Source organism: Ciona robusta, unplaced genomic scaffold, assembly GCF_009617815.1.
Source record: "Ciona robusta unplaced genomic scaffold, ASM961781v2 AP042764.1".
NCBI lineage: Eukaryota > Metazoa > Chordata > Ascidiacea > Phlebobranchia > Cionidae > Ciona > Ciona robusta.
The window spans coordinates 45,762-52,875 of NW_028323143.1; the positions used below are offsets into that span (position 1 = coordinate 45,762).

General features: G+C 38.0%; 7 non-coding genes across 7 annotated transcripts; all 7 read right to left on the reverse strand.

The window, feature by feature from the left end:
* Positions 1 to 590: 590 nt before the first annotated feature.
* LOC149722726 (U2 spliceosomal RNA) lies at positions 591 to 782 on the reverse strand. Its single transcript, XR_016387225.1, has one exon. It is a non-coding gene; the product is annotated as a U2 spliceosomal RNA (small nuclear RNA).
* Positions 783 to 1,604: 822 nt separating this feature from the next.
* LOC149722727 (U2 spliceosomal RNA) lies at positions 1,605 to 1,796 on the reverse strand. The gene has a single exon (XR_016387226.1). It is a non-coding gene; the product is annotated as a U2 spliceosomal RNA (small nuclear RNA).
* Positions 1,797 to 2,575: 779 nt separating this feature from the next.
* On the reverse strand, positions 2,576 to 2,765 carry LOC149722728 (U2 spliceosomal RNA). The gene has a single exon (XR_016387196.1). It is a non-coding gene; the product is annotated as a U2 spliceosomal RNA (small nuclear RNA).
* Positions 2,766 to 3,551: 786 nt separating this feature from the next.
* LOC149722729 (U2 spliceosomal RNA) lies at positions 3,552 to 3,744 on the reverse strand. The gene has a single exon (XR_016387211.1). It is a non-coding gene; the product is annotated as a U2 spliceosomal RNA (small nuclear RNA).
* An 821-nt stretch (positions 3,745 to 4,565) lies between these two features.
* Positions 4,566 to 4,757, reverse strand: LOC149722730 (U2 spliceosomal RNA). The gene has a single exon (XR_016387235.1). It is a non-coding gene; the product is annotated as a U2 spliceosomal RNA (small nuclear RNA).
* A 770-nt stretch (positions 4,758 to 5,527) lies between these two features.
* On the reverse strand, positions 5,528 to 5,720 carry LOC149722731 (U2 spliceosomal RNA). The gene has a single exon (XR_016387238.1). It is a non-coding gene; the product is annotated as a U2 spliceosomal RNA (small nuclear RNA).
* Positions 5,721 to 6,576: 856 nt separating this feature from the next.
* Positions 6,577 to 6,768, reverse strand: LOC149722732 (U2 spliceosomal RNA). Its single transcript, XR_016387209.1, has one exon. It is a non-coding gene; the product is annotated as a U2 spliceosomal RNA (small nuclear RNA).
* Between the last annotated feature and the right edge of the window lie 346 nt (positions 6,769 to 7,114).

Below are 7,114 nucleotides of genomic sequence, written 5' to 3' on the forward strand. Positions count from 1 at the left end.
AGCTTTACAGGGGCAAAAAATAAAGAACATTGCAACGATTTCCCTGCTGAAAATTAGAACCCTTGGCCACACGGGGCGTAAGTTGTTTCCGCCTTTCGATGCGAAAAAATTCAAATGTCTATGTTGCGGCTTGAATCTCGCATTTTATATTGCGGATTGAATCTCACATGTTTTATGTTGTGTGTGTAACTGAGTTGGCTTGTCTAGTTAGACGTTAACGGATGCATATAACATATAATAATAGGTAAGTTTATATTCCCCTTACCCAGATATATTTGATTATTTTATTGTTCGGAGATGCAGGTGTTTGTGTACCTTGGTTTTCTCTATGCTAATACTTTTCCATATTTTAATTCTTTTTTTGGCAGAGATTGGCGACTCTATTAAGGCAATATAATTCTCTATTACTACTAGTAGTTGGACATGATTTTTATTGGTTGCGTTTTGGTAGGATCGGATCATTACTTAAACACGAGTAGTTCAACTATATGAACACAAATCGCGGTTAGTCTCGCGGAATTTATTACCAGATACTCTGTTTATACAGTTGTATTGGAATAATTTATTAGTATACTAATATCCACCAAAGTGGAATGTGGGCCGAACCTGGCGATAATGCAAGACCAGTACAACCCGGAGCAGTAGAAGCAAGCTTCATTACCGTGCTCTGTGTTCAAAAATCCGAATGAAATATAGAGAAAACGAATCGTTTTCGTCTCAGATTTCACCCTGAGAAGAACAGGCACTACACTTGATCACAGCTAAAATAGCCGAGAAGCGATAATTCCAGGATTCCTCTGGATCAGTATATTTGTTATATACCGCGTAAAAAATTAATAGCCCTTTGGCGCGAGCCACCTTGGAGGAATTGATCACACTATAGGCACAACAGCAAACGTATTCCGGATTCCTTGTATGGAACAAAATACACATAAATCTTATTTGGTATTGTGCCCATATTCTTTTCATCTTAGGCTCTATTTCTGCGTGGGTTTAAAAAGCTTTACAGGGGCAAAAAATAAAGAACATTGCAACGATTTCCCTGCTGAAAATTAGAACCCTTGGCCACACGGGGCGTAAGTTGTTTCCGCCTTTCGATGCGAAAAAATTCAAATGTCTATGTTGCGGCTTGAATCTCGCATTTTATATTGCGGATTAAATCTCACATGTTTTATGTTGTGTGTGTAACTGAGTTGGCTTGTCTAGTTAGACGTTAACGGATGCATATAACATATAATAATAGGTAAGTTTATATTCCCCTTACCCAGATATATTTGATTATTTTATTGTTCGGAGATGCAGGTGTTTGTGTACCTTGGTTTTCTCTATGCTAATACTTTTCCATATTTTAATTCTTTTTTTGGCAGAGATTGGCGACTCTATTAAGGCAATATAATTCTCTATTACTACTAGTAGTTGGACATGATTTTTATTGGTTGCGTTTTGGTAGGATCGGATCATTACTTAAACACGAGTAGTTCAACTATATGAACATCAACTATATGAACACAAATCGCGGTTAGTCTCGCGGAATTTATTACCAGATACTCTGTTTATACAGTTGTATTGGAATAATTTATTAGTATACTAATATCCACCAAAGTGGAATGTGGGCCGAACCTGGCGATAATGCAAGACCAGTACAACCCGGAGCAGTAGAAGCAAGCTTCATTACCGTGCTCTGTGTTCAAAAATCCGAATGAAATATAGAGAAAACGAATCGTTTTCGTCTCAGATTTCACCCTGAGAAGAACAGGCACTACACTTGATCACAGCTAAAATAGCCGAGAAGCGATAATTCCAGGATTCCTCTGGATCAGTATATTTGTTATATACCGCGTAAAAAATTAATAGCCCTTTGGCGCGAGCCACCTTGGAGGAATTGATCACACTATAGGCACAACAGCAAACGTATTCCGGATTCCTTGTATGGAACAAAATACACATACATCTTATTTGGTATTGTGCCCATATTCTTTTCATCTTAGGCTCTATTTCAGCGTGGGTTTAAAAAGCTTTACAGGGGCATAAAATAAAGAATATTGCAACAATTTCCCTGCTGAAAATTAGAACCCTTGGCCACAAGGGGCGTAAGTTGTTTCCGCCTTTCGATGCGAAAAAATTCAAATATCTATGTTGCGGCTTGAATCTCACATGTTTTATGTTGTGTGTGTAACTGAGTTGGCTTGGGAAGCATATAACATATAATAATAGGTAAGTTTATATTCCCCTTACCCAGATAAATTTGATTATTTCATTGTTCGGAGATGCAGGTGTTTGTGTAACTTGATTTTCTCTATGCTAATACTTTTCCATATTTTAATTCTTTTTTTTCAGAGATTGGCGACCTATTTAGGCAAAATATAATTCTCTATTACTACTAGTAGTTGGACATGATTTTTATTGGTTACGTTTTGGTAGGATCGGATCATTACTTAAACACGAGTAGTACAACTATATGAACATCAACTATATGAACACAAATCGCGGTTAGTCTCGCGGAATTTATTACCAAATACTCTGTTTATACAGTTGTATTGGAATAATTCATTAGTATACTAATATCCACCAAAGTGGAATGTGGGCCGAACCTGGCGATAATGCAAAACCAGGACAACCCGGAGCAGTAGAAGCAAGCTTCATTACCGTGCTCTGTGTTCAAAAATCCGAATGAAATATAGAGGAAACGAATCGTTTCCGTCTCAGATTACACTGAGAAGAACAGGTACTACACTTGATCACAGCTAAAATAGCCGAGAAGCGATAACCCAGGAGTCCTCTGGATCAGTATAATTGTTATACCGCGTAAAAAATTAATAGCCCTTTGGCGCGAGCCACCTTGGAGGAATTGATCACACTATAGGCACAATAGCAAACGTATTCCGGATTCCTTGTATGGAACAAAATACACATACATCTTAGTTGGTATTGTGCCCATATTCTTTTCATCTTAGGCTCTATTTCGGCGTGGGTTTAAAAGGCTTTACAGGGGCAAAAAATAAAGAATATTGCAACAATTTCCCTGCTGAAAATTAGAACCCTTGGCCACACGGGGCGTAAGTTGTTTCCGCCTTTCGATGCGAAAAAATTCAAATGTCCATGTTGCGGCTTGAATCTCGCATGTTTATGTTGTGTGTGTAACTGAGTTGGCTTGTCTAGTTAGACGTTAACGGATGCATATAACATATAATAATAGGTAAGTTTATATTCCCCTTCTCAGATATATTTGATTATTTCATTGTTCGGAGATGCAGGTGTTTGTGTACCTTGGTTTTCTCTATGCTAATACTTTTCCATATTTTAATTCTTTTTTTTGGCAGAGATTGGCGACTCTATTAAGGCAAAATATAATTCTCTATTACTACTAGTAGTTGGACATGATTTTTATTGGTTGCGTTTTGGTAGGATTGGATCATTACTTAAACACGAGTAGTTCGAACATCAACTATATGAACACAAATCGCGGTTAGTCTCGCGGAATTTATTACGAGATACTCTGTTTATACAGTTGTATTGGAATAATTTATTAGTATACTAATATCCACCAAAGTGGAATGTGGGCCGAATCCTGGCGATAATGCAAGACCAGGACAACCCGGAGCAGTAGAAGCAAGCTTCATTACCGTGCTCTGTGTTCAAAAATCCGAATGAAATATAGAGGAAACGAATCGTTTCCGTCTCAGATTACACCCTGAGAAGAACAGGTACTACACTTGATCACAGCTAAAATAGCCGAGAAGCGATAACTCCAGGAGTCCTCTGGATCAGTATAATTGTTATACCGCGTAAAAAATTAATAGCCCTTTGGCGCGAGCCACCTTGGAGGAATTGATCACACTATAGGCACAACAGCAAACGTATTCCGGATTCCGTGTATGGAACAAAATACACATACATCTTAGTTGGTATTGTGTCCATATTCTTTTCATCTTAGGCTCTATTTCGGCGTGGGTTTAAAAAGCTTTACAGGGGCAAAAAATAAAGAACATTGCAACGATTTCCCTGCTGAAAATTAGAACCCTTGGCCACACGGGGCGTAAGTTGTTTCCGCCTTTCGATGCGAAAAAATTCAAATGTCTATGTTGCGGCTTGAATCTCGCATTTTATATTGCGGATTGAATCTCACATGTTTTATGTTGTGTGTGTAACTGAGTTGGCTTGTCTAGTTAGACGTTAACGGATGCATATAACATATAATAATAGGTAAGTTTATATTCCCCTTACCCAGATATATTTGATTATTTTATTGTTCGGAGATGCAGGTGTTTGTGTACCTTGGTTTTCTCTATGCTAATACTTTTCCATATTTTAATTCTTTTTTTGGCAGAGATTGGCGACTCTATTAAGGCAAAATATAATTCTCTATTACTACTAGTAGTTGGACATGATTTTTATTGGTTGCGTTTTGGTAGGATCGGATCATTACTTAACACGAGTAGTTCAACTATATGAACATCAACTATATGAACACAAATCGCGGTTAGTCTCGCGGAATTTATTACCAGATACTCTGTTTATACAGTTGTATTGGAATAATTTATTAGTATACTAATATCCACCAAAGTGGAATGTGGGCCGAACCTGGCGATAATGCAAGACCAGTACAACCCGGAGCAGTAGAAGCAAACTTCATTACCGTGCTCTGTGTTCAAAAATCCGAATGAAATATAGAGAAAACGAATCGTTTTCGTCTCAGATTTCACCCTGAGAAGAACAGGCACTACACTTGATCACAGCTAAAATAGCCGAGAAGCGATAATTCCAGGATTCCTCTGGATCAGTATATTTGTTATATACCGCGTAAAAAATTAATAGCCCTTTGGCGCGAGCCACCTTGGAGGAATTGATCACACTATAGGCACAACAGCAAACGTATTCCGGATTCCTTGTATGGAACAAAATACACATACATCTTATTTGGTATTGTGCCCATATTCTTTTCATCTTAGGCTCTATTTCAGCGTGGGTTTAAAAAGCTTTACAGGGGCATAAAATAAAGAATATTGCAACAATTTCCCTGCTGAAAATTAGAACCCTTGGTCACAAGGAGCGTAAGTTGTTTCCGCCTTTCGATGCGTAAAAATTCAAATGTCTATGTTGCGGCTTGAATCTCACATGTTTATGTTGTGTGTGTAACTGAGTTGGCTTGGGAAGCATATAACATATAATAATAGGTAAGTTTATATTCCCCTTACCCAGATAAATTTGATTATTTCATTGTTCGGAGATGCAGGTGTTTGTGTAACTTGGTTTTCTCTATGCTAATACTTTTCCATATTTTAATTCTTTTTTTGCAGAGATTGGCGACTCTATTAGGCAAAATATAATTCTCTATTACTACTAGTAGTTGGACATGATTTTTATTGGTTACGTTTTGGTAGGATCGGATCATTACTTAAACACGAGTAGTTCGAACATCAACTATATGAACACAAATCGCGGTTAGTCTCGCGGAATTTATTACGAGATACTCTGTTTATACAGTTGTATTGGAATAATTTATTAGTATACTAATATCCACCAAAGTGGAATGTGGGCCGAACCTGGCGGTAATGCAAAACCAGGACAACCCGGAGCAGTAGAAGCAAGCTTCATTACCGTGCTCTGTGTTCAAAAATCCGAATGAAATATAAAGGGAAACGAATCGTTTCCGTCTCAGATTTCACCCTGAGAGGAACAGGTACTACACTTGATTACAGCTAAAATAGCTGAGAAGCGATAACTCCAGGAGTCCTCTGGATCAGTATAATTGTTATACCGCGTAAAAAATTAATAGCCCTTTGGCGCGAGCCACCTTGGAGGAATTGATCACACTATTAGGCACAATAGCAAACGTATTCCGGATTCCTTGTATGGAACAAAATACACATACATCTTAGTTGGTATTGTGCCCATATTCTTTTCATCTTAGGCTCTATTTCGGCGTGGGTTTAAAGGCTTTACAGGGGCAAAAAATAAAGAATATTGCAACAATTTCCCTGCTGAAAATTAGAACCCTTGGCCACACGGGGCGTAAGTTGTTTCCGCCTTTCGATGCGAAAAAATTCAAATGTCCATGTTGCGGCTTGAATCTCGCATGTTTATATTGCATTTTGAATCTCACATGTTTATGTTGAGTGTGTAACTGAGTTGGCTTGTCTAGTTAGACGTTAACGGATGCATATAACATATAATAATAGGTAAGTTTATATTCCCCTTCTCAGATATATTTGATTATTTCATTGTTCGGAGATGCAGGTGTTTGTGTACCTTGGTTTTCTCTATGCTAATACTTTTCCATATTTTAATTCTTTTTTTGGCAGAGATTGGCGACTCTATTAAGGCAAAATATAATTCTCTATTACTACTAGTAGTTGGACATGATTTTTATTGGTTGCGTTTTGGTAGGATTGGATCATTACTTAAACACGAGTAGTTCGAACATCAACTATATGAACACAAATCGCGGTTAGTCTCGCGGAATTTATTACGAGATACTCTGTTTATACAGTTGTATTGGAATAATTTATTAGTATACTACTCTGTTTATACAGTTGTATTGGAATAATTTATTAGTTTACTAATATCCACCAAAGTGGAATGTGGGCCGAACCTGGCGATAATGCAAGACCAGGACAACCCGGAGCAGTAGAAGCAAGCTTCATTACCGTGCTCTGTGTTCAAAAATCCGAATGAAATATAGAGGAAACGAATCGTTTCCGTCTCAGATTACACCCTGAGAAGAACAGGTACTACACTTGATCACAGCTAAAATAGCCGAGAAGCGATAACTCCAGGAGTCCTCTGGATCAGTATAATTGTTATACCGCGTAAAAAATTAATAGCCCTTTGGCGCGAGCCACCTTGGAGGAATTGATCACACTATAGGCACAACAGCAAACGTATTCCGGATTCCGTGTATGGAACAAAATACACATACATCTTAGTTGGTATTGTGTCCATATTCTTTTCATCTTAGGCTCTATTTCGGCGTGGGTTTAAAAAGCTTTACAGGGGCAAAAATAAAGAACATTGCAACGATTTCCCTGCTGAAAATTAGAACCCTTGGCCACACGGGCGTAAGTTGTTTCCGCCTTTCGATGCGAAAAAATTCAAATGTCTATGTTGCGGCTTG